This window comes from Saccopteryx leptura, chromosome 5 (genome assembly GCF_036850995.1).
Source record: "Saccopteryx leptura isolate mSacLep1 chromosome 5, mSacLep1_pri_phased_curated, whole genome shotgun sequence".
Classification (NCBI taxonomy): domain Eukaryota; kingdom Metazoa; phylum Chordata; class Mammalia; order Chiroptera; family Emballonuridae; genus Saccopteryx; species Saccopteryx leptura.
Genome location: NC_089507.1, coordinates 205496636 through 205521231, shown reverse-complemented (window position 1 = coordinate 205521231; position 24596 = coordinate 205496636). Strand labels below are relative to the sequence as shown.

Sequence of the window (24596 nt, the reverse complement as noted above, 5' to 3'; positions counted from 1 at the left end):
GTCGGAAGATTAGAGAAAGAGGCAGCTGTCACCCCTCCCACATCAGTTTTCACGTCTTTAGATATGCCCCGTCTAGCCAGGTTCCGCCTGCGGCCCAGTCCTCTCCACGGAGGGTCTCCATCACAAGTTACAGAGTGAGAAAAGGAGGCACAGGCAGGATCCGAGGCTCAAGTCCCCCCAACGCCTTGTTGTCCCCCTTTCCCTAGCATTCCCTTCCTCTCCCTTCCCTCGGGGCCAAGTTCCAGGATGCCAAACCCTACATGGGTTTTGGGGGCGGGGGGACGTTCAGTGTCGATGTGTAAAAAAAAGGCCGCTCCGCTCTGGGTCCCAACTCCCATCCATTTTCACTCCTCTCCCGGCTCGCGGGCGGCGGAAGGACCCGCGAACCCTCCCAGTCCCTTCCGAGCCGCCGTAGCGTGTACCACGGGAGTTCAGCCGCTCCGGTCGCCAAGGCAACGGGTTCCGCTGCGCGCTGCGGACGCCTGGCAGCCCGGGGGAGGCGCTGCGGACCGACGGCCCCGACTCGGCGAGGCGGCTGGACAGCAGGTGAGCGGGGTCTGAGTGGGTAGTCGCAAACAAACACGCCACTCTGGTGCGGACTCTTTGCAGAGGGCGAGGGACCGGGTGGTGGAGGCCGGACCCTCATCCCCTCAGCCGGTGTTTGTGCCCCTTAACCCTGCCCGGCGCTGGTTTGGAGTGCGCTTTCGGCTGTTCATTGTATTTTGGGGCCATTGCTTTAGCCTGATCTGAAAGTTTCTTTGAAAACAGAAAAGCCCTTCTTATTTGGGGGCCGGGGAATAACTAAAAACTGCAAAAAAAAAAAAAAAAAATGTGTATGTCTGTGTGTGATTCTTCTGGGTCTAGAGAAGATTGACTTTGTGTATCAGTTTTCCCATCTGAAAAATGGGGACAGTGGTCATACCTGTCTTATAAGGTTATTACAAAGTTAATTTATATCTTAAGCTTAAGCCCTTGCAGGTAAGTCCTCACTACTTGGGAGCTTTGATGATTACTACATAGGCATACCATACCTCCTTTAATTGCTCTTGGCTTTAATCGCGTTCCACAGGTGTTGCGCATTTATACAATACAAACGAAGAGCTAGGCCCTCCACCTGTGAAAAAGATTACGATTGGCTTTACTGCAATACGTGCTTTATTGCTGTGGTCTAGAACTCAATTCGCTGTATCTCCAAGGTATACCAGTACTACAAGGAGGCCTATCATTGAGCGTGTTTTGTGTGCCAGGGCCTGGGCTGATTGCCTTAGGCAGAAGAGTGAATGAGACATCTTGTCCTCAGGAAACACCACAGTTTCACAGCATAAATAGGAACTTGTGTGGTTCGCGCTGTGATTTTGGACATGCAAGGGGCTATGAATACACAAAGAACGCCGTTAATCCAGGTCTCCAAAGATGAGGTTGGGTGGATGATGAAAGAGAGATTCCGAAAGGGGATGACTTCCAAAATGAGACATGAAGTCTGCCTCTGTATTGGTCATAAGATGAGGCCGATGAGTGCATGATGTTCTAGGCAGGGTAAACAGTGTGCGCAAAGCCCTGGGGAAAGAGCACAGGCTTCTTGGGAATTTGCAAGATTTCACAAGCTGGCTAGCATCAGATTCTGAGAAGTAGAAGTGATCTAGCTAGATGATGTGTGAGAGATAAGAGGTGCTCCTTCTAAAAAACTTTTCTTGTATCTTCTTGCAAGTTTTGAGAAGTTTGGACTTTATCTTGGGGGCCGGTGGGAGCCATCAGGATTTTAAGTGGTCAGTGAGTGTGTGGTGTGTGTTTGATTGAGGTATGGTTTCAGAAAGATCAGAGTTTTCTTGTCGTCACTCCTCCAATCTACTTTTACATTGCAGCCATTCATTTATGGTGTCCAAAAAAGTATTTATTGAGCATCTACTATGTGCCAGGCAGGCAGTAAGGAATTAGGTCTCTGCCCTCATGGCATATATTTCAAACAGGTTTAAAGGTACATTCATAGAAGTGGAAGCAGCCTAGCACAACTAGAGCTTAAATCAATATTTAAAAGACTAAAGCCATCCAGTATAAGCAGAACTTAATCAATATTGGAAGGGACCGATCCAGAGAGATATTTTTAAAAGGCCCAGCTCATTCAGGGCCACTGTGAATGCTCTTGGAAGAACCATTCACTTAAGACAACACCAAGAAGAAATGGCCAGAGGAGTAGAAGGGAATTTAGGATTGTGCAGTAATGAAAGCCTAAGGAAGAGCTCCATTTTGCTGGATGCTGCTGAGCTTTCAAATTAAATAGCTTGAATATTAAAGTGTCCTTTGGATAAATAAGTATAGATATCACTGGGGATCTAACTGAGTACATTTGGAGAAACGGTGGTGGCAGAATCTATGATGCCAGCAGCTTCCAAAGGTTCAATATGATGTATCAGTGGGATGAGGAGAGAGGGGGACCTGAGAGAAGGTAGAGACAGCGTGTAGGCAGCTGAAAGAAGTTTGTGAAGGAGAAGGGGGAGAAGGCGGAATGTGATTGGGGAATCAGGTGAAGCCTCTTTAGGCACGCAAGAGAGAGAGGAGAGCAGACTGAAATGCTGAGGGCAAAGGTGAGAAACGCTGAGAACACACAGAGGGGAAGGGAAAAGCAGTGGCACAGCTCTCCTGAGAAGGTGAGAGTGGATGAGATCCACATCACAGATGCTTTAAAAGGAGTCTAGTGGCTTCTGCTTTTGGGGGGAGAAGTGGGGAGCAAGGTAAATGCTGAAAAGGAGGGCCACCAGTACAGTGCAACAAGAGGAAAATAAAAGGTGTAAATGTGGAGGGAAAGTTGTATTTTCATTATCGGCAGATAGCAAACGTTTATGGAGGTGCTATTGTGCTAAGCACTTTTCACCCACAAGTCTCAATAATGTGACCTTTACAACAAAGCTGCGAGATAGCCTCCTTAGAGTTCCCAGCTCCTGGGTGAGGAAACCCAGGGAAAATGCTTAAGAAAGGTCGCGGAGGATTTGCATCCAGGTCGGCCTGAGCCCAAGAGCATTTAGGCTTTACGAGATGACGTGATTGTCTGCCTATTGTATGATTATATGCTCTGAAAATTCAACAGAATTAAGTTAAAAATAACTAGATACAGGGTTAAGTGAACCAGCAGCTAGAAGATAGACAAAAAGCAATTGTGTTATGCAAGCCACGACAGTCAGAAAATGTCAGTATAGAAGAAATGACAGTAGCATTATGGAAATTAAGTATGAGGAATAAACTTTAAAATAAACGTGCCCAGGACAGCCAAACAGAAAAAGTGTAGGCTGGAGGGGAGGAGGTAGGATGAGGACAACAAGTGTTTGGGTTAAGAGGAGGTATTTTTCCCTTTGGAAAATCGGGATATTGATACCCAAAAAGGGCTATGAAAAAAACTGGATGTCTAGCATAAGACATAATGAGAAATATACTAAGATGTTGACTATGATGTTTTTATAACATTGAAAAACTGCAAACAGACTGGTTAAATTATGGTGCAGTCATGTGATGGGTACTACTAGCCATTAAAAAAGAATGAGGTGGAGCTTGACCAGGCAGTGGTGCAGTGGATAGAGTGTTGGACTGGGATGCCGAGGACCTAGGTTCGAGACCCCGAGGTCACCAGCTTGAGCGCGGGCTCATCTGATTTGAGCAAAAGCTCACCAGCTTGGACCCAAGGTCACTGGCTCAAGTGGTCACTGGCACAAGGGGTTACTCGGTCTGTTGAAGGCCTGTAGTCAAGGCACATATGAGAAAACAATCAATGAACAACTAAGGTGTCGCAACAAAAAAACTAATGATTGATGCTTCTCATCTCTCTGTTCCTGTCTATCCCTCTCTCTAACTCTGTCTCTGTTAAAAAAAAAAAAAAAAAAAAGAATGAGGTGGGATATATATATATATATATATCTCATATATATTATATATATGAAAGAAGTTTAAAGTATGGTTAGGTATGAAAAGCATATTACAGTATGTGCCTATTTTTTTTTTTTTTTTTTTTTTTTTCCCATTTTTCTGAAGCTGGAAACGGGGAGAGACAGTCAGACAGACTCCCGCATGCGCCCGACCGGGATCCACCTGGCACGCCCACCATGGGGCGACGCTCTGCCCATCCTGGGCGTCGCCATATTGCGACCAGAGCCACTCTAGCGCCTGGGGCAGAGGCCACAGAGCCATCCCCAGCGCCCGGGCCATCTTTGCTCCAATGGAGCCTTGGCTGCAGGAGGGGAAGAGAGAGACAGAGAGGAAAGTGCGGAGGAGGGGTGGAGAAGCAAATGGGCGCTTCTCCTGTGTGCCCTGGCCGGGAATCGAACCCGGGTCCTCCGCACGCTAGGCCGACGCTCTACCGCTGAGCTAACCGGCCAGGGGAGTATGTGCCTATTTTTAACTTCTTTTAAATATATACATACCTATTTATAGGAGAAATGTCTGGGAAAGATTTATTTTTTTAAAATTGTGTTTTTAATTGTGGTAAAATGCCCATAACATAAAATTTATCATCTTAACCATTTTCAATGTACAGTTCAATAGTGTTAAGGATATTTATATCGTGCAATCAGTCATTCTCCAGAACCTTTTCATCTTGTAAAACTGAAACTTTACACCCATTAAACAAGATCCCGTTTCCCCTCCCCCAGCCCCTGGCAATCAGGGTTCTACTGTCTGTCTGTGTGAACTTGACTGCTCTGGATACTTTGTCTAAGTGGAATCATATAATATTTATCTTTTTGTGATTGGCTTTCATTTAGCACCATGTTTTCAAGGTTCAGCTATGTTGTAGCATCTGTCAGAATTTCCTTCCTTTTTGAAACTGAATAACATTCCAAAACATTTTGTACATACAGTGCGTGCATATGCACACTTTGTTTATCCATTTCATGGATGGACATTTGGGTTGCTTCCTGATTAGGGCTTTTTGTGAATAATGCTGCCGTGCACCTGGATGTACTTGAAAAAGTTCTTTATATGTCTGTGTCTTGAGATCCTGGGGAGACTTTTATTCCTTTCTTTTTTGCATTATTTTTCTTTTTTATGAGCATGAATTGCTTTCATAATTAGAAAAAGCAATAAGGATATATTTAGCCTATTTGGGGAGATGGAGGAGTAAAGGTAAAAAAAAAAGTGAAATTAAAACGAGACAGGCCTGATCTAGGGCAGTGGCAGCAGGAGTGGGATGGAGAAGGCAGATCTGAGAGGGGTCCCGGGAGAATCCACAGGACTTGACAACTAAGAGGTAGGGGAGAGGAGTGTAAGGGGAAGCCCTCCCTGCTTGTGGCGCGAAGCAGGCATGGGTCCTGAGGGAGGGTGGAAATAAGGCTGGAGAGCCAGCCACCGGAGCCTTAATTCAGGAGCTTGGACTTTTTCCCGAAAGCAGAGGGAAGCCATTGAATGGAAGGGAAATGACTTAATCAGATTTACATTATTGAAAGATCTTTCTGGCTCTCCCTCCAACCCATTCTGCAAGCTGAAGTCAGATTGTGCTTAATTTCTCTTTCTGTTCCTTAGATTGGAACCTCTATTAATTAACTTTTATTTTGAGATGAAGATTAGTGCTAAACATTACATATCTAGTCTTCTAAAAGCACTTTGAATGTTTTCGTTGGTTTTTTTTTTTGTGGCAGAGACAGAGTCAGAGAGAGGGACAGATAGGGACAGACAGACAGGAAGGGAGAGAGCTAAGAAACATCAATTTTTCCTTGCGGCTTCTTAGTTGTTCATTGATTGCTTTCTCATATGTGTCTTGACGGGGGGGGGGGGGTGCTACAGCAGACCGAGTGACCTCTTGCTCGAGCCAGTGACCTTGGGCTCAAGCTGGTGAGCCTTGCTCAAACCAGATGAGCCCGCGCTCAAGCTGGCGACCTAGGGGTCTCGAATCTGTGTCCTCCGCATCCCAGTCCGATGCTCTATCCACCGCGCCACCGCCTGGTCAGACAGCACTTTGCATGTTTTAAACAAGTCCTATTTAGATTACATTGATTCCTAATTGTGTTCAGTTTTTACTCAACAACACAGTCTTCTGTAATTTTACTTTCTGTCTTTAGTAGGGGAAACATGAATAATTGGGAAAGTAAACAAAAAATGTAAACAACTGAAGTTAGAGAAGTTTAATGTATTACAAATATTTTTGACACTCTCCTTTTGAGAGAAGAGAGCCAGTGTCATATTAAGAAGTAACTACAGCCTGACCAAGTGGTGGCGCAGTGGATGGAGTGTTGATCTGGAATGTTGAGGACCCAGGTTCAAAACCCCAAGGTCAGTGGCTTGAGCGCAGGTTCATCCTGCTTGAGTTCGGGGTTGCCATTGAGCTACGATCATAGACATGAGCTCCCGGCCAGGGCACATATGAGAAGCAATCAATGAACAACTAAAGTGCTGCAACTACGAGTTGATACTTCTCATCTCTCTCCCTTCCTGTCTGTCTGTCTGTCTCTCTTGCAAAAAAAAAAAGAAAAAGAAAAAGTGTAAGTTGCTCAGAATCAGCCAGTAAGTGGGGAAACCAAATTTCAAAGCTTTACTATATTCCCGAAGTATTTCGAATAAATATATGATGTTTAGTGAGTTCCTTAGTAATAGCACCTACTGCATAGAGTTGTAAGGATTAGCTATATAGTTAAAGCACTTAACACAGGACCTGGCAATGAGAGCCACTCAGTAAATATTAGCTGCTGTTATTATTTCTGAAATCTGTTTTCCAGTGGTGAATAGTTAAGCCTCCTGCTACCCCAAGCCCTGCTCAGTTTCAGTTTACAGCGCTGCCTTTGTCTCTATGTAGACTGGGGCACGCCCTTTTTATTGAAAAAAATGATTAGCAGTCTCCTTTGGTTTGAGACAGCTAATAGCTGTAAGGTCTTAAGGGGGAAATTTGCACCTCGTTGGGGTAGCTCTGAACATGGTAGGATTGGGGGAGAGAGACAGGCAGGTGCTCGTGAACAAACTGCAAAATGTTTTACACATAAAGCTTTCTTTTGTTTTTAATTTTTACTTTTATCGAAGTACGTAGTCCTTTTTTAATTCTATGCTATAACATTCTTTATTTGGGGGTCTTGGCTGCCTGAAGAATGACAGTATTATATATGTATACGTATATCATTTAAAAATATAGCTTGTGAGTTTTCATAAACAATTATGATGGTAATATTTACTCATCCATCACCCGGGTTTGAGTAGCGGTTTTTCAATGATTGTCCATGGCCAGTAATGTTTTTAAGACTAGACTGTGTTTTTCTTTGGGTATTTGTATGAAAGCTTAGCATTCTGCTGCTCACTGATTGTATTTTTGCAACCTAAGAAAATGGAAACTATATGTATTATTTTAAATTAGCTTATCTGAAGGATCGTACCTGTTTCCCTGTGGGGGTTTTTTTTATTCATTTTTAGAGAGGAGAGAGAGAGAGAGAGAGGAGAGAGAGACAGAGAGAGAGAAGGGGGGAGGAGCTGGAAGCATCAACTCCCATAGGTGCCTTGACCAGGCAAGCCCAGGGTTTCGAAACGGCGACCTCAGCATTTCCAGGTTGAGGCTTTATCCACTATGCCACCACAGGTCAGGCTTCCCTGTGGTTTTTAAGTTAAGTGAGACATCAGATCTTTTCGCTTTAGGTCAATTTCTTATGGATAATCTATTCAAGCTGAAGGCACTATGATTGAAAGTAACTAAAACTTAATTAAAATGTTATTTCCAGGCGACTACTAAATGGCACAGGTTTCCTATGGCCTGAGAGGCACTGTTCTCAGGCTGGCCAATACTGGGGAAGCCCTAGGGCCCACAGAAATGCGCAGTTGTACAGTGCGAAGAACTGGGGTTTCAGATCTCAACCGCTGACCTCATTGCAGAAACTACTGTGAACAGCACTGCTCTCGAGCTCCGCCACACTGAATCTCTCACTTTTTTGGCTTTAAGGAGTTTTTAGTACAGTGATTGAAGTCACCAACTTGGAACCAGACTACTACCTGTGTCGCAGTTCTCTGCCATTTACTAGCTGTGTGACCCCAGGCAAGTTACTCAACCTCACTGCGTGTCCTTTTTCAAAAGGTGATGTCACAATGGTATCTAGACCTTGAGGAGTAAAGGGCTTAATATAGGTAGAATGCTTAGAACAATGCATGGCACATATTAAACACCTTGTAAGTATTGCCATGATGATGAGGATGAAGAACAAGAGTCAGGTGGGTCATTGCCAAGCCTGTTCTCCTTGTTATTGAATTACAAAATAACTAAGTGTAAACTAATGAAACATGAGGACCAAAAGGGGGAAAAAATGACTTTAAAAAAAACCCCAAAACACTGAATGCATTTAAAAGACCTGATAAAGAGAAATGATTTTTAAAAAAAAGGTTCTTGTCAAATTATAGGTAAGACGAGATCTCTGAAATGAATGAGGACAAAAGTTCATCAAAACGTTGGATTTTGCCTTCAGATTTCATTTCACAAGTGGCTTTCCAGTAAAAACTAGAAATCATAGACACGTATCACGGGTGTGGTTCATGCCAGAACTTTAATTGCTAGAACTTATTCTCAAGAAAAAGCCTTGGTTTCTTATCAAGTATTTGACAAATGAATGTACATTTTAAACGATTTCTCTCTTTAACCAGCTGTTGTTTTTGGTTTTGTTTTTAGTGAATTCTACCGTTACTAGTCCTGATCACATTGGGGAGAGAGCTTCTACTTTATTTATTTATTTTAATTGTTATGAATAGATTAATGTGCATCAGTTGACATGAATAATATCACCAAATCCTTTTGTTGGACATTTGCATTGTTTCTCAGTTTTTAGTGTTATAAGTGGTGTTTTGGTTATTCTCTTCCCTGCTAACATGTTTTGCTCCTAAGACATCTGAGGAGCTCTGGCTCTCTCCACCTAGAGGCTTGGATTTCTGTCTGGAGACCATGATTGCGCCACAGAAGAGAGGGCATGTGGGCATTCCAGCATGAATTTTGCTTTTGGGTTTAACTCCATTTCTTCTTGTGGGCCGCCACTCACTGAATTTAGATAATGTTTAGTGTTCAATACACCAGAAAGTTTGGACTGTCCCAGAGAGTTAACGTTGAATGGAAATTTGTCCTACTGTGACTTCTTTTTCCAATTCACATAGCACTGTGTTTGAACTTTTCTTTTTTTTTTTTCTGTATTTTTCTGAAGCCGGAAAAGGGGAGAGACAGTCAGACAGACTCCCGCATGCGCCCGACCGGGATCCACCCGGCACGCCCACCAGGCGGCGACGCTCCGCCCACCAGGGGGCGATGCTCTGCCCCTCCGGGGCGTCGCTCTGTTGCGACCAGAGCCACTCTAGCGCCTGGGGCAGAGGCCAAGGAGCCATCCCCAGCGCCCGGGCCATCCTTGCTCCAATGGAGCCTCGGCTGCGGGAGGGGAAGAGAGAGACAGAGAGGAAGGAGAGGGGGAGGGGTGGAGAAGCAGATGGGCGCTTCTCCTGTGTGCCCTGGCCGGGAATCAAACCCGGGACTTCTGCACGCCAGGCCGACGCTCTACCACTGAGCCAACCGGCCAGGGCTAAACTTTTCTTTTTATAGCATTTCTCATAAATACCCCTCCTCTGTAATTCCTTTTGCGTTTGTTTTGGTCTGCTCCTAAACTCCTAGCTAGTTGAGCACAGGAATCCTGCATACATGGGACGTTTATTTCTCCTAGCATAAGGGGTTCGCGGGATGATGTGACTTTCTTTTATTACATAGCTATCGTCCATAACACATCCTTTGAATCCATTTAGTGGAGGCTGGTCTTCTAGCCTCTTCAGTAGATCAGATTCCACATTAGAGCACAACATTTTAAAGGTGTATAAGGTAATTTTCAAATATGAAGGTAGAAAAATGTAAAAAACTCCCACTACCCCTCATCCAGCTTCAGTAATTATCAGCATTTTGGAGCCGGTTTTGAGTCGGGATGAGGGTAGAGAGAACATCAGGACTTTAGAGTGCTCATTTTAATCTGTGGGGGCAGAAGCAGGGATGTATAGTGGCAGGGTGGACAAAGGGTAGGTTGGTGGCCCGAAGACAAACCTGCCAGTGTACCTGATAGGGTGGTCCTGAAGGTGACCTGAATCGACATAGGAAGGGGGCAAGGAACAATGCTCAGCACACGGTGAGTGTGACTGACATGCTGTCGCTGCCATCATCATCACCTCTGCGTAGCTTTAGGAAGCTGACTGTGATAGCCACGGCGCTTCCCTACTCTGTGACTTCGGACACCAGCCTTTCTGAGCTGCAGTTTCTCCATCTGAAAAGAGTGGGAATGGTGACAGCATCTTATATACCACATGAGACCGTGAAACAGTTCACGGAAATGGGTTCTGGATTAATTAGCATTCATCACAGCTTTCTAGATTGGTGGTCTGTTCTGGAAGGGGACCATGGTTTTGGGGAGTCCAGCCTATTCCTGTATGAACTCGCACTTACTCTGAGGCTTCACATTAGTGGGCCCTTGAGTTACTTTTCAGTCTAGCAAGTAAACATTCTAGTGCAATAAGCTTCGTTTCCATTTGCCAAATGTTTGTTTCTAAAGCATGGAAACAATGTGCCTTTATATAGCTTGTCCATATATGCACAAGAAATGAAATACTTATCAACCAAGTTGATAAAGGGCTAAAAATAGCTTTCCTTAGGAACACTTGGTCAAATTTTGCAGCAGAATCTGTTTCACCATCTTTGAAATATAAACAGTATCCTCATTTGTCTATATTTCTCTTACAGCACGTTGCTCAACTCCTCGTTAAAAGAGCTTTCCCAAAGCCAGAATTCCTCTAAAAAAGTCAGTGTTGTGTTTTTTTAAATGAAGACTACGCTTTAAACACTTGGTTTTCTCCTCAGTACTGCAAAGAATTCTAATTATGCAGAACATTCATCCCAATCACACACTGAGATAAGAATTAGTAGATACTGTGGGAAGAGAAATGGGACCTCTGTGAGGGTTATAATAAATTTCTGCGGAGTTTGTTTGGACAGGACAATCAGCTGTCACGTCTCCTGGGTATGAGAGTTATGTAAATGCAGGTCAGAGGGTCAGTGCCCTAACCTTAAATTCTCTGGAAGATTTTTCTCCCTCTTCAAATAACCACTTGCCATTAGGTTTGATTTTTTTAAAGTTTGATTTTTGTTGTTTCAGTAAGTAAAAAGTTGGCTTTCTTTCCATCTTTGATTAACATCTTGTACTTTCATAAACGTCTTCAGTCAAACAAACTACCCTCCCTCATTCTCTATCCTCAAATAACAAAAAACAAATAAACACAAAGTACAGTTTTATCTCAAAAAGAGCACTATCCTAATGCCACTCTTTGGCCCCGGTGACATATGAACTCTTAGATTTATTTCCCATAGACTGTCTTATTTAAATGTTTTATTACACTGTCTCTTTACTTGACCCCACCCCAGGACTTCAGTATATTTTGTTAGTATTGCTTTTCAAAGGATCTAGCACAGATCATTCATAGTAGCCATCTAACCAATGTTGTATTAGAAGATGTGCTACTTCTAATTTAAATCGAATTGAAACTTTTAAATCAGTAGAGTCAATGGGGAAAAAACTTTGGGTTTTTATAATTATGGGAATCCTTTACTTTGGTACATATTTATGTCTCTGAGTGAAAAGGAAGTTAAAAAGGGGTCAGATGTACTCCTTGATCCTCCTTGTTAATCACTGAAAAGTGAAATTGGGAATAGTTTTAACTTCTGAAGGAATCGGGGGATTTTATCCAGTATTTAAAACGTACTGACCTTCATTGATAGGAAACTGAGTTTCATAGTGATTGAGATAGTTATCTGTGGTCACGCAGCTGGTGAGTGTGACCATGAGTGGAAGCCACGGGCACAAGGGCTCTGAAGCAGAGCTGAGGCTGTCCGCTCAAAGCTCGGACAGAGCCGTGATGCCGGGGAGAGGGAGAGAAGTACCGTTTCCGACTAGAGACACAGTCCAGGCGGGGTCGCCAGGCTTCGTGGCCGCGAAGAGGAGCACGCATCTCCTTCTAAGTACAGTGGAAAGTATTAGAAGGTTCTCAGCAAAGGAACACTGTGAACAGCATGGTCCAGCTGAACTCACTGGAATTCGACTTGGTGCCGGTGTCAGAGTCCCGGTCTGGAACGATGCTTTGCTTTTCCTTGCTCTGCCCCCTTGTGTATACCTTTCTCCTGGCAGCCTCCTCAGGAGAGGACTCCGATCCGGTCACTTTCAGCATGTCACTGTTAATTACATCGGCCTTCTAGTGGGAACTCAGGCGGAAGGATGGTTTGCTGGGTGGGAAGGGAAGACACAGCACATGCCAGACTTAGGGTATGTTCAGGAGGAGGTACCAGCTGACACCCAGAGCAGTACTTTAGGGCTGGGGTCCCCAAACTATGGCCCGCGGGCCGCATGCGGCCCCCTGAGGCCATTTATCCGGCCCCCGCCCCATTTCCGGAAGGGGCACCTTTTTCATTGGTGGTCAGTGAGAGGAGCATAGTTCCCATTGAAATACTGGTCAGTTTGTTGATTTAAATTTACTTGTTCTTTATTTTAAATATTGTATTTGTTCCCGTTTTGTTTTTTTATTTTAAAATAAGATATGTGCAGTGTGCATAGGGATTTGTTCATAGTTTTTTTTATAGTCCAGCCCTCCAACGGTCTGAGGGACAGTGAACTGGCCCCCTGTGTAAAAAGTTTGGGGACCCCTGCTTTAGGGTGTCCTGGCCTCTGAATGTGCAGCACGAGGAACTTGGCATTCTTTGGGACCACTTGGGCTCTATGCCAGCACAGAAGCTATTGTCAAGTGAAGCGTTGTGTTTGGGGCAAAGCCTTTGGATCAAGTTTTCATCTGAGGCATCGTTAAGAACACGAGCAGGTTTCAGTGAGCAAATGCAGCAGCCTGAAGCAAAGGAAGATTTCACAATGAGTCTTCGAGGGGCTGTGAGAATCCTAATAAAATAATATGGAAAAGGAAGGCCTTAGTCCTCAAGGCGTTTAAAGCCTGTTTAGGGAGATACCTACAAATGGAAAGGTAATTGAGACTTGAAGGCAGTCTTATGCTTTGGGAGGACGCCAGAAGAGGACAGCCACGTGGCGGCTGAGTCTGGCAGGGCCCACCAGAGAGCCGGTGCTCGGCCCGGATCCTTAGGGTTAGTAGGAATTAGGAGGAGGAAGGAGAAAAGGTGTTCAGGCGGGGTGGGGCGAGAACATGGTCAGGAGATGTCTGAGAACAAAGAAGTGCCCCGAGTATCAGGCTGAGGAGGATCTATCTGGCTGGAGCAGATGCAAGGAGGGGGGAGAGGGAGCGGATCTGATAGGGAGGAAACTGTGAAAACGACTTTTAGTCAAGAACTTCCAACCTTGCTACTTGCATAGATAACTCAGGAGGAGAATGGGCCTGTGTGTGGATGGGGACTGTTGACTGAGGTGCAGTGATAATACCTGTGCCTTCTAGAGTGCATATCTGTGCCAAGCAGCTTCCATTTATCAGATTATTCCATCCTTATAACAGCTCTATGAGGTAGGTGCTATTATCTTCATGTTACAGAGAGGGAAACTGAGGCACAGGGAGAGGAAAATTACCTGCCTACAGCCACAGAGTGATAGAGTCTGTGCTCTTAGCTGTTATTATAACCTTTCATTTAATGAGGGCCAGATTTATTTTTTCTGAGCTCTCTATTATGAAAATTTTCAAACATACAGAAAAAAATTAAAAAGTACAATGAACATCTATAGATCAGTGTTAACATTGTGCTGAATATGCTTTATCTGCATATATGTGTGCTTTTCATTTCTTCAGAACAACTTGAAAGCATGTTACAGACATGATCATTTACCCCTAAATACAAACGGAGCACGTCCTCCTTTTCCATGGTCTCGATAGCTCTCTTTTCCCATGCAACGTGTATGGCCTCTAAAACCATGCGAAAGTGCTTCGTAACATAAAAGGAAGTTCTAGGCCCATATAATAATAAACAGGTTTTCCACTTATGTGAATGTCTTGGTATTTGGAAGTCAGGAGAAGGGCAGTTTTTGTGTCCATAAGACTACCTCAAGCCTGACCAGGCGGTGGCGCAGTGGATACAGCGTCGAACTGGGATGCCGAGGACCCAGGTTCGAGACCCCGAGGTCACCAGCTTGAGCGCGGGCTCATCTGGTTTGAGCAAAGCTCACCAGCTTGGACCCAAGGTCGCTGGCTCGAGCAAGGGGTTACTTGGCCTGCTGAAGGCCCGCGGTCAAGGCACATATGAGAAAGCAATCAATGAACAACTAAAGTGTTGAAACAAAAAACTGATGATTGATGCTTCTGATCTCTCTTCATTCCTGTCTGTCTGTCCCTATCTATCCCTCTCTCTGACTCTCTCTGTCCCTGTAAAAAAAAAAAAAAAAAAAAAAAGACTGCCTCACAATTTGCTGGGCGTTTAACCTCCTGGTCCCCATCAACTAACTACCAAGAAGGCAGTCAAATAGTGTGACAACCAAAAATCCCCCCCCCACACACACACAGATTGGAGTCCTTGACCTAACCAATCCCCTAGTGAAGGAGCTATGGGTTAAATTCAAGGGAAATGGACACCCAAGGCCCACACGATGTCCCTTATTTCTCCATGTTTTGCTGGAGGTGCCAAAGGGTTCACCCCACTGCATCGTTCCCGGTGTTCCATTGATCTCTTGTTTCACTGTCGCCTCTCAAAGCCCATCCGTCCAGCTTGTCTCAGAGGCCACGTGCTCAGGGGTCTCCCTCAGAGCCCTGCACCACGATGGGATCTAAACTCCCACAGCACATTCTTGCTTATGACACTAACCACCAACTGCCTTGTGTTACATTTGGTTGGCGTTTTCTTTATCTTTCACATATATTTCAAAAATAATTTCCCGGGGAACTCCTATGTGGCGGGCCTTCTTCAAGGTTAGGGACGTAGAGAAATGAATCTCTCCTAGTAATCCTGTTTTTCTTTTACCCTTGCTTCATGGTAATTGGGGCGGCCTCATGCCCTTGTGTGTCCTGTGGTACCTGGTACATTGCCTTGCACGAGGCGATTCATACGTATTTCCGAGTGGAGATTGAGACCCGGGGAGACGAGCGCTCCCAAGTCAGATCCAGACTCAAGGCATGGCGCCACTGCTCTGCAGCGTTGGGTAAATTTCCTAGCCTCTGTGAGCCCCAGATTCCTGGTCTATAAAATGTTAATAGTAATACCCACCTTCCAGGTTTGTTGTTAGTTGAAAGACGAATTATATGAGGTGCTAGGCACAGTCATTAGCACATAGTAGGTGCTCATTCAGGGGCGGTTCTTGTGAGGGAAGTGCAGTCATTTCTTTAGGTCGCTTGAGGGAGCAGTAGGAATATTTAGGATCTTAATTGTCTTAAAAGAACTGCTTACTTAGTCTTGACACTTCTCGGAGAAGAAACAGGCCCTGGAGAAGGTCTGGCCCATCTCTGACGAACTGTTCCCTTTGTAGAGCCAGTGATCTGTGTTTCTGTTTTGCAACTACTTATATAATGTATACCACCTGTTGTTTGTGTATTTTTAGCGGCCAGAGTCAAGTAACCCTAATCCTGTCTATAAAAGAGCAAACTGTTTACCAGAAGCAGAGCTTTTTTCTTAATGCTGATTCACACTGACTCATCCCTCTCCTTTTCCTCTCCACCCTTCAAAACTGCCTTGCATGGGGAAGAATTTTGGGGGAATTCAGTCGGGTTACCTTTTTTCCCCTCTGCTTTTCAAAATGAAAAGTTTGAAGGTTGTCATGTTAATAATTCCATCTCAGGAAAGGATCGAGTCTGTGCTGACTTGGAGTGGCCAGAATGACCAATGCCGGGTAGCTGAACACCTGACATCAAACCTTGTCCAGACAAACCAATCTCTTGGCTGAGAGATGAGATAGTGCCTGAAATGTGCATGTTATAAACGTATGTTGTCACCTCAATTTAAATTCTGTTGAATTTAGAATTTTTTTTTTCTCCTGAGATAAGAAACCCAAGCAGAATTAGAGCCAGAGCTGTGACGTCTTAACTGATGGCTCTGAGATGACAGTCACAAAATTCAGGCAGCACGTTAGTCAGCAAAATGGGGAAGGACGGGCAGAGATGAGATGGGATGACTAGTGTCCTTATGCCTTCATCTGACAGTCGTTAGATGAATATTCACTGATCATCTGTGATAGGCCAGGTGCCAACACCCCGCAGTGAGTGAAGGTCGGTGCCTGTCTCCATGGGCCTATAATCAAACACGTGGGAGTAGGAAGTGCTGTGGGGATGGAAGTAGGGGCGGAAGGGCAGTGGAGAAGTGCCCGGCCTGCACCGTGCGCATGCGCTTGGGAGTCAGGGAGAATGGAGGAAGGAAGGGGTCTTGGAGGAAAAGGCACCCAAGCTGAGACTGGCCGGATGAATAGGAGACAGGCATGGATGGCAGAAAGAGAGTCCAGGCAGAAAGAGCCACGTGTGTGTAGGCCTTCAGGTGGGAAAGAGCCTCCTTGTGGGGGAAGTGAAATAGGTACCAGAGTTGGGCCCTGGCCGGTTGACTCATGGCTCAGTGGTAGAGCGTTGGCCCGGTTGTGGATATTTAGGTTTGATTCCCGGCCAGGGCACACAGGAGAAGCCACCGTCTGTTTCTCTACCCCTCCCCCTCATTTCTCTCTTTCTCTATCTTTCACTCATTCTCTCTCTCCTCCTCTCCTGCAGTCATGGCTTGATTGGAGTGAGTTGGCCCCTGGTGCTGAGGCTGGTTCCATGGCTTCCACCTCAGGTGCTAAAAAAAATTGCTCCAGTTGCAGTGGAGCAAGGGCCCCAAATGGGCAGAGCATTGCCCCCTAGCGGGCTTACCGGGTGCATCTTGGTCTGGGCGCATGTGGGGAGTTTGTCTCTGCCTCCCCTCCTCTCACTAAAAAAAAAAGATGCCAGAGTGACCAGTGGACGATCAAATGAGGGGGAAGTTTAGCACAAGATAAGTAATTTGGGGAAGCTTGCAGGGCTAGATCATACAGAACATGTGAGTCAGTTTATTGATTAAAAATAATTTTTTTAACTGAGATAAATTTTACATACAGCGAAATGCTCGAGACAAGTGCATATACTCATGTAAAAACACCCCATTATGAGTCAGGACTTTTAACCCGATACCGAGAGCAATGGGAGAGGTGGATTTTGAGCAGGGCCCAGACTCACTGGCTAGCTTAGACCCGCTGCGGCCGAGGGGCACCAGTCAGACAGGACTGGAATAGGCGGCTGCTTGCACAGGGGTGGAACCCAGCTTGGGAGGGGACCAGGATCGAGGTTTACCAAAGACGTTTTGAGCAAAGGACAAAACCGCAGAATTCCATGTGGAGTCCAAAGTGTCTGCAGTAGACAGAACACAGGCTTTGCTGAGTCTTCCTGGAAAGACTCCCAGGCCACCTGCGTTTTGAAGAAAGCTTCCCCCAACATGCCTGGCTGCAGAGACGGTTTTGACTTGATTGACAAACAGGAAAATAATCCCCTTACTGATTTATTTTTGTTACCTACAGTATGTGTGACATTTTCTTTTTCTAAGTAGGGTATTAAAAATACTGTTCCAGTTTTGGGTTTTAGGGATTTGGTGAAGTTTATATAGTTTAAGTGTTCTATTTCACTATTCTGTTTTATCATTTGTTAGTTATTATTTTTCATATGAACAAGTGTAAACCTACTTTTGCCCCTCCCTGTATATATAGGAAGTTTGTTCTCACTAAATGTTTTTGTTTCTCCAAAGCTTCCCAAGTTCTGTAGGTCTTAAATAAGTTTATAACTGTTTTTATACACATTAGCCTTCTGATTTTGATCTCATTTTTTTCCTACTTTAAAGTTGCTATTTTCTGATGTCACGAAAGGGCTCACCTTCATACGTTTATAAACTCTCCTTAAACTGTGATGTAGCGTGAGTTACAGTGAATTCCAGCCATCATTTTTACGACCCGTTTCAGAGGGCTCGCCTTTCTGATCCTGCTTGCCTGACCCCAAGGCCGTCTCATCCAGTGATCTTCAACTTTCTGTAACTCGCCATGTATTTATTGTGCTATAAGACAGGCTGTGGGCACAGACGGAACCGTGCCTTTCACGTTCCTGTCCTGGTTCTGGACATAAACGTACAAACCTTTCAAACCTTTGAAACTCAGTTTAAACTTATCAAAGGAAAAATAAGAAAATTAGTGTTTTTCTTCATTAGAACTTGTGGTCCCTGATATGAATGCTACTATGTTCCTTGGTCTTGGATGAATGATACTAACTTTGACCTAGACACTTAAGAAAAATATATTAAAATACCATTTAAAAACTATTTTCCCCACCATTTTAACCAAAACAGTAGTTTTCATGGTGTTTTGTTGTTGTTTTTTCCAATTCTTTGTTTGCATCTATACTTATTTTTAGGTGCCTCTTGTCTGCCAGGCATTGTGTTAGGTGCTAGGCTACAGAGTTGGATAAAATACCTTCTGCATATGCACAAAAATATAACAGGCAATCACAATGTACTGTGCTGAGAACTACAACCCAGGCGCTTATTGGGTATTGCTCAGAATTTCTAGTAGCAAATTGTTCAGAATTTTTAGTAGGAAATGATAAAATCCACTCTTGCTGGTATAAGCAGAAAGGTAGCTTACGGTCTCCAGGAAGTTGACAGCTCTGGACTTGACTGTCGCACAGGTGGAAAAGTAAAGCAGTCAGGGACGATGTTTACGAGAAATGCTCAGCCACACTAAGGGGGAGGGACCATTTTGGGGAAAACATCACTGCAGCCTTGACTCACTTCTGCAGCGCAAATGGCATTAGATGTTGGCCATCGGAATCTAGGCCCCGATCCAGCCCTAGAACATGAACTTGTAATTTTCGTTAAGGTCTCCAGGGCGGTTAGACACCTCTCGTTCTGTGGCAGCAGCCACCGAGTTTGGACTTGGCTTCACCTGACCACAGAGGATGATCTTAAAAACTGAGCCTTGCATGCCCTTGGCTATTAGCATCCCATCTTCCAACACAGGGAGTCATAGAGGATTCTGTTGTTAGCAGTCTGGTGAACTCTGCCTTGACATGGATGATCTTGAGAAACGGCCAGAAACGAAGGCATATTAGAGTTCTTGGAAAATCAGTCTTTCCTCTAATTAAATCAGAATCACCTCCTGTTGATATTTGCAAATACAGAGTTAATATACTGCTCACAAAAATTAAGGGCATATTTCAAAATGAATATGAAGTGATAAAAAAAGAAGCATTTGATTTTTTTTTATTAAACAAGAACATCAAAAAAGCAAACAAGTAAAAAAAAAGTTCAATTATGCAAATGAGATGCAAAACCAACTTTTATTTCGTGAAAATGCACTAGACAAAAGACTGAAAGTACTGGAGTATCTGTACGATCCCTGCTCCCCTAATTTTTGTGAGCAGTGAGATTGGGTGCATAAGGAGTGTAGAGACCATAATTCAGGTGTAACTTGGCTCTTCTCTTCTTCAAACCCAATTCAGACCAGACTGGAGTCTTCTGGTCTCCCTCCCCATTTGACGAGGCAGCAGCCTGGTTCTCCTACCTGGGATCTGAGGGATGAAGAGGTCCCACTGTCATTGTTCCTTTCTGGAGTTTCTCTTTTCATGTTCACGCTGAGCTGTTGATCAGCTTCCTCTAGTTCCCTAACAAGAGGCCAGCCTGCTTTTGTTCTCTTTCTAATTTATTTAAATTTATCTTCAAATGTGTCATCTTTCTTTTTGTTTTTTTGTTTTTTTCCTAATTGAGACTTTTTTAAAAACTTTAAAGAACACAAGTGTCTACAGGCTTCTTACCTGGCTGCCAACAGCCGTTGTGCTGCCCCAGGGGCGGGGAGGAGACCTTTTATCTTTTGCAAGTCAGCTCTCTGTTCAAGACAGCTCTGCCCAGGTCTACAACTTGTTCTAGGAATGTTCATCTGTGGACTCAGTAGCCTCTTTGCAGCTTTAATAAATAGTCTCTGTTTATTATAAATCATGACATTGTTGCACATTAGTTTGAAGTTAGCTTTTATTTCTATGTACTGATAGCCTTATTCTTGGTGTAATCATCCATTTTACTAAAATCCAGTGGATGTATAATTCTGAATGAAGCTGCCAGGAGCCACAGGATCAGTCCTGGGAAATGAGAAGAGAGCTGGGGTCCTTTCTGTGATGATGTTATCACAGCTTCTGAGGGCGGGCTCTGGCCCGGGAGCTGCGGGGCTGCCGGGCACTCCCCTCTGCAGGAGGATCGGCCTCATCCTCGTTTTCTCCGTCTGTCTTCTTTTTTCTCTTCCGTTTTATTTCCTTTTCCTTTCCTGGGACCTGTTTTCTTCCTCTCCTTTTCCCTTCTCTATTCTTATGTTTTCAGGACCATTGCTGTCATCAGTAGCTTGAATCATGGTTGAGATGCCTGAACGGAGTGGGGAGACTTCATTTCCTCTCACTTTCAGGGGTGCCTCATACATGTCGAAGGGTCCCAGTGCCTGACCCTGTGCCCGGCATAGGCTGGCACAGAGCTTCTGGGCCAGCCTGGGCACAGAGGGCCGGAGCAGGGCCCTGGAGACCACGCTCAGCTGGCAGAGTGTGGCGCATGTCTCTCCACCACTCGACACACCAGACACTGTGTTTGATACTTTGGTTCTTTCCATTTTTCCGCTGTCATAAATCATGGCTATAAGTCTCTCATGTTAAGTCAGAATGTGTACATATTTGTAGCACTTGGTATGTACCCAAAGGAAAAAAATAGCTTTTATATTTTCCTTTCTATGGAAGTACTACTATATTTTTATTATAAAAATAACGCTTTTTAGAAAAATTTAAAATACCAATAGACTGAAAGAAGAAAATTATCTTCAGTGTTACTGATAGTTTGTCTTGTTATTTTTTTTTACACAAAATACTATTTTTCCTCTTCCAAATACGAAACCCCACTGTATACATCTTAACATTAAAACGAGACTTTCCATGTCATTAGCTATTCTTCTGTAACATCACCTTGTGTGACTATATAATATTCCATCCTGCAGCTGTAGCAGTTTCCTTAGCCACTCCCTGACGGTGGACCTTGACGACTGTTTGCAGCTGTTGACCGTTCTAAGCGATGCTGACGTGAGCAGCCCCACATCGGGTCGTGGCACACGTCTGCAGTGATTGCTCTGGGACAAAGTCTTAGATGTGAAATGACTGGATCAAGGGACAGGTATGCTTTTTAAAATCAGTAAACGACTTTTGGGACCAGTTTTCAGTTCAAGCAAAATTGAGCAGAAAGTACGGAGAGTGTCCAGGCCCCCCTGTGTACGCACATTTTCCAGTGATTTCGGAGTCTATTCTCAAATGGCCTGTTAGCAATGTTGAGGCGTTTTCCATTCTCACCTACGTGTTTCCGTAGCTCCCTAACACTGGGTATTGTCATTACAAAGAAATCTTTGATAAGGCACATTTTTTAAAGATTTTACTTATTGATTTTTCGAACAGAGGGGGTAGAGCAAGAAGTTTCAACTCATAGATGCTTCACTTTAGTTGTTCATTGGTTGATTGTCATATGTGCCTTGATCCAGCAATTCCTGGGTTTCGAACCGGCGACCTCAGCACTCCAGGTCAGTGCCCTATCTACTGCGCCAGGACAGATCAGGCAGATAAGGCACATTTAAAGCAGAATATCTATTGTGCTCATCATAAGATTGAATTCCTTTCTTCTGAAATGTATATTTACATTATTCATCCCATTACTATTTCTCTTGATAGGTGATGGCAGAATACCATCAGCCTTCCTTCCTTTGCCAACTTAACAAAAATCATAGAAGTAACACATGGACACAAAAGTAGACATCCAGGTAGATCAGAAAGATAGAAAGGAAAAGGAAAAGAATCTTCCTCCCACTTGCCCAGGCTTTCTCCTGAAAGCCACTGGTTTTTTACTCTCCTGGATTTTAGTAGTTGTGGTTACTTTCCTGAGCGATTCTGAACAGTAGGTATACATGCGTATGTGTTTTCTTCTTCTCTTCCCTTCTTAGACAGTTGCCTCTGATCAGCAGCTCCGAGCTGCTTTAAAGGCTCAGGGGCGTGCTTACCTCACTGAATTTGTGCTGCTTATCTGGCCTCACACACTTTCCTATGCTCGCTTCGAGCTCAGCCATGCATCCGAAGTACTTGCCAGGGCGGCGGTAGTCACCCTCCGGGGGGTTTGGGGAGGAAGGTTTGGGGAGATAGACTCCATCTATTACTGGCCGAAATGGCAGACTCAGTCCACTCACCTTGTAGCTCTGTAAACATGAAGTCAGCACCTCTCTGCTTCTCATTCTACCTCCTGTTCCCTCCACCTCCCTGCATTTTCAATGCGATGGACACTATTGTTTTTTCATTTACAAATGAGATACCAGAATTCAGAGAGGTTAAGGGATTTGCCTGAGGTCTCAGAGTGAGTAAGGGGAAGATGGAGCCGGGATTTGTGCTCAAGTACATCCGAGTTTCCCGCTGTGCTTTAACGTGAACCTGTCCTGCCCACTTTCTGTCCCTGCCGCTTCCTCTCCTGGCCTTCCTGTCGCGCTCATTGCTGTCATTTCTCCTGTGAGTTTAGGAAAAGGTAGGGCTTGTCCAAATTCCAATTATGGCTGCAGGACTTACAAGCTATTAATGACCCTGGGCAAGTCACTGCCTCCCCTTCCTTGTTAGTAAACGGGTCTCTGAGCACTTACAAAGAGATAAGGCGGCGAGACGATCTGTGTGAAAGTGCCATGCAGTGCAGAGAGCAGGCGTTAGTATCCATACTTCAGAGCTCAGTAAGGATTTGCTGATCTACCAACGCAAGCCAGCAGCGTGGACTGCAGGCTTCTCTTAGATGAGTATTTCAGAACATTCTTTTTAGTTTGTTCATTTATTTTTCTTAAAGTAGCATTTTAGAAAATCCGTGGTTACTGTTTGTTAAAGAAAAGAGCTCAGTATTTTGTTTTGACCTGTTTTGTTTGAGATACTTTTAGGCAGACACAGAGAAGTCAAACGTCCAGAGGAGCGGGCCGGCTGTCTAAAGTGGCACCAGTGCCCTGGCCCGGTGGCTTTCCTCTACTTGTGCTCAGTACTCGTGTCAGTCCTGTCCCCCTGGTATTCCATTTGTAGTTAGTAAGTCCTGCAGCCTACAAGGAAGTGGAGGGGTGAGGTGAGTCTGAATGTACAGTCTGACTCATCCCACCCCATTGCAGTGATAGGTTGCCTGTTTCCTTCCCTAGCTTGACCTCAACTCAGTGTACAGTACAGCACAAGGGTCACATCACATGTATCTTTACACCTTCAGGATCTGGCGTATTAGATCCCCAAAAGGTATTTATAAATGATGAATGTTGGCAGTGTTCTTATGCCTTCTGCATAAACCGCAGGATGGCTCATGATCCCCACTGCCTCTAGCAGGCGATGCCCATCAACACTGTTGCGGTTTCCGTAGAGCGGGGCGTCTTGAGCTTGGTCTGGACCTGTGGTGGATCCAGAGATAGCCTCAGGTGTCCCACACACCCCTTGGATTTACATTCATTTGAAGATACACATTTCCTGAAGAAATGATCTTCGCTTTCATCACATTCTTGAAGAACTCTGTGACCTGAAATGAGTAGGAATCACCACACAAGTTGTGAAAACCTTCTCAGTGGTACGGAGTAGTCTAGTCAACTTGTTTTCATGTACACACGTCAGTTCATTCCTTGATCCCACCTGATAAACTGTATATGACCCAGATGTGTCAGCACTGTCAGATCTAGATCAGATCAGCTCGAGCCCTTGTTTCATGCCCAGAAGTTCGGAGTTTCATTCAGATTCTGGGGATCCCTCGGGGCTGAAGGTGTGGGTTATGGGCTCCGGGTCGTCTCTGTCTCCTCTTCTCTGTTTCTCAACCCGTCAGCTTAGACTCAAAACTCAGTCCCCTCCGTTGTATCCATCAAGAACGAAAAGCATTTGTAAGTGTTACTGTCAGCTTTGCCGATGATTTGGGAGTCCCAGAAAGGGTTGCACGAACCCAGACCTCGGCCGTCAGCCCCTCTCTTTCCCCTCTTACTTCTCCCAGGTTTCCCCCGGAATTCCACTTCTTTCTCTACTGTGCATACATAGCCAGCCTGCAGCCTCTACTTGTTATTTTTTGCATGGCCAAACGCAGAAAGGTGATCAGCAGCCATTTAAAGGACCTTCTGTTTGATAAGAGCCTTTCTCTTAGAAGGCAGATGTGGTTACAAAGAATTCTTTTCTTATTGTGTATCTATGTTAACATCCTCTCAAATTCCATGAATCCACCTCAGTAAATTCTGTAGGCCTGTATTCTCACTCAGAATCTCCATCGCTTCACTGCAGATATCATTCTTACGTAGAGCGAGAGGAGGAACATTTTTATTTTGAGATCTGCTAAACTAGTTTCCCTCACTGTCCCATAAACTGAGTTTTCTCCTCTGTTAAAGTTCTTCCAGTTTTATTTGCTTCATCCTCTTCCTAAAAAATAGTATTATGCTTATTTATTTTTATTTTTTTTGTACTTTTCTGAAGCTGGAAATGGGGAGAGACAGTCAGACAGACTCCTGCATGCGCCCGACCGGGATCCACCTGGCACGCCCACCAGGGGCGACGCTCTGCCCACCAGGGGGCGATGCTCTGCCCCTCCGGGGCGTCGCTCTGCCGCGACCAGAGCCACTCTAGCGCCTGGGGCAGAG

The 24596-nt window shown here is 44.7% G+C and overlaps 1 protein-coding gene across 2 annotated transcripts in view; it reads left to right on the top strand.

Annotated features, from left to right (window-relative positions):
- Positions 1-414: 414 nt before the first annotated feature.
- Positions 415-24596, top strand: part of PKIG (cAMP-dependent protein kinase inhibitor gamma) — a 64600-nt gene continuing 40418 nt past the window's right edge. Inside the window, exon 1 of one of the 2 annotated variants that reach the window (XM_066387710.1) lies at positions 415-546. The gene's annotated coding sequence lies outside the window, so the exon portion shown is untranslated. Of the gene's footprint in view, positions 547-21022; positions 21116-24596 lie in introns of those variants that run through there. The other variant, XM_066387712.1, reaches the window with a different exon arrangement.